The sequence below is a fragment of the Tarenaya hassleriana genome, unplaced genomic scaffold, assembly GCF_000463585.1.
Source record: "Tarenaya hassleriana unplaced genomic scaffold, ASM46358v1 Cleome4, whole genome shotgun sequence".
Lineage (NCBI taxonomy): Eukaryota > Viridiplantae > Streptophyta > Magnoliopsida > Brassicales > Cleomaceae > Tarenaya > Tarenaya hassleriana.
In genome coordinates, this window is record NW_010966881.1 from 59,260 (window position 1) to 61,915 (window position 2,656).

The 2,656-nt window shown below is 37.1% G+C and overlaps 1 pseudogene; it reads left to right on the forward strand.

The window, feature by feature from the left end:
• The first annotated feature begins 212 nt into the window (after positions 1-212).
• On the forward strand, positions 213-928 carry LOC104824493 (annotated as a pseudogene).
• Positions 929-2,656: the final 1,728 nt, after the last annotated feature.

Sequence of the window (2,656 nt, forward strand, 5' to 3'; positions counted from 1 at the left end):
ATATACCCTCTCTCTCTCTCTCTCTCTCTCTCTCTCTCTCTCTCTCTCTCTCTCTCTCTACGCCTTTAGCTGAAATGATAACAATGTTCTAAATGATGGGCTTTATAAAAAAGGAAAGGAAAAAAAAAAAATCTCTACTTCATATCACAAGCCGAGAGTAACATGAGATCATAAAGAGCAAAAAAAAAAAGATAAAAAAGGTTTGAGAAATTATGGCGGGTCATGGATCGTCATCATCATCATGTGGAGCATGCAAGTTTCTAAGGAGGAAATGCAGATGCGAATGTGTGTTTGCTCCGTACTTACGATCAAGCATCGACCCATTTCGAGGCAGTTCACAAAGTGTTCGGAGCCAGCAATGTGTCGAAGCTTTTGTCGCAGTTGCCCTTACAAAACAGAAGCGCTGCTGCCATTACCATATCTTACGAGGCTCTTGCCCGTATCAGAGACCCTATTTATGGCTGCGTCTCTCATATATTAGCTCTCCGACAACAGGTCCATTGCTAAAAGAAGAAACTTTTATTTATTTAGTTTGTTTCATAACGAAAATGCCCCAATAGAATAATTTGATCTTTGTTTGTTTGGTGATTGTGTTTAGGTGATGAGCTTGCAAGAAGAGATCGAGCTTCTAGGAACCCAGATGTGCAATTCTCCGTGTTGTCAGGTCCCACCATACCAAAGCAACAAGACACAGCAACGACACGTGTCACAGTTTCAACCAATCAATACGCCAAATCTTCAGAATCAAAGAGGTGAACCTGTCAGCGTAGACACCAGTTTAAGGGATCAGATCAGGCGTGAACAACTTGCTGAGGATTGTCTCCATGATCAGTTCTGCACCGATGCAGAAGCCTTCGTGAACCATCCATGGCTTGACATGGATTATTACGCGGCATTGATGGACGTGGAGAATTCAGCGTGGAACTGAGATTAGGTTAGGAGATGGAAAAGGAGTGTAACAAGAGGAAACTCCTCCGGTTCCATATGTCAGGATTCAGGAACAAGTTTTGTTTTGTTCATCGTCGTTGTCGTGATTATCGTTAAGTTCGAATGGAAGCCAAAATATCAACAGTCTGAAATTCATTTTTCGTAGACTCAGAGAGATTAAAGTTCCGGTTAACGGACTCTCGGTTCGGTTAAACGAATGATTGTACCGAATTAAATTCCAATTTATCCATGTTAATAGATTTTGGATATTTGAATTTTAAGTATTCGAAAAAATATATGGATATCAGTGATATGGAATGCAGAAATTAAAAATAATTTTATAATTTAAATGATTTAGTTTTTTTTTTGTAATTTTAAGAAAAACATGTGGGCAATTTTATAATTTTAAAAAATATAAAATATACAAGATAGCGAAATGGTAAAATCTAAATTTGGAATCGGTTTATGGATTCATAATTTTGAATTTGAATCAAATTGTTTGGAATTCGAAAATCTGATAATTTTGCAGATATATTAACAGTAAAATTTGGCTCAATAAGATTATAGGCGCCGAGAGGAAAATTCTGATAGAGAAAAAGACGGAAACAGAGACAAAGACTTACCGAAATCTTAACTGTGACTTAGGCTTCGTGGTTGTCGGGAACTCAGTTGGTGCGAATAGGATTAAGGTTTAATTTCACACTATGATGATGATTAAAATTTTAAATTAATTTTCTTTGTGTGTTTTTCATCCTGAAAAATACTACTCCAATGATCTGGTCAGAGTTGGGCCTATGGCCCAAAATTTTGAGACCCCCTAATAATGCAACATCATCATCATCATCATCATTATTATTATAACAAAAGTATCTTTTCCTCCTAAAAAATTATCACTCTAGGTTAAAAATATACAGCTTATAATTGTGGAGACGAAGATCCGTTTACTTATTTAACTTAATTTAAATAAAATTGATATTAATTTTATACATATGATTTCAATAAAATTAGATGAATGCCTTTTATTTTTCTCTTTAGTTAGTTGATAATTTAGAGAGAGAGAGAGAGAAAATAACAAATTGATCTAATTTTTTATAGGAAAAACACAAAGCTCAAAAAATGAAAAAAATAAATCAATTAGATCTGTGAAAACATGAGGAAGGGAATGGATAAATAAAATTTGAGAAATGTAACTTTTTTTTTTTTATAACATTGGGGAACCCCCGTGACTACCTACCCTTACAAACGGAGACGAACTGGCCACCACCCGCGCCTAACAGTCCCCATGGACCTCAGTCCGCCGGACCTGGCCACCACACTACAAAAAAAACCCCAAATTCCAACCGGCAAATCCGTTGGAAATAGCCGAAAATCCGTTGGAATTCAACTTTTCCAACGGATATATCCGTTGGAATTTCGTCGTTAGAAATCGGTGTCCGTTGGAATTCCGTGGCAAATTCCAAACGGAATTCCAACGCCTTCATCCGTTGGAATATTTCAACGGATTTCCAACGGTTTTTCCGTGGTATATTTTCAACGGAATTCCAACGGATTTGTTCGTCGGGATATATCAACGGAAATTCCAACGGACATCCGTGGCTACTTTCCGACGGGACCGTTAGAATATCCATTAGAAATTTTCCAACGGATTTACAACGGCATTTGCCACGGATATCCGTTAGAATATCCGTTGGAAACGCCGTCGAAATGTTACAACGGTATTTACAACGGT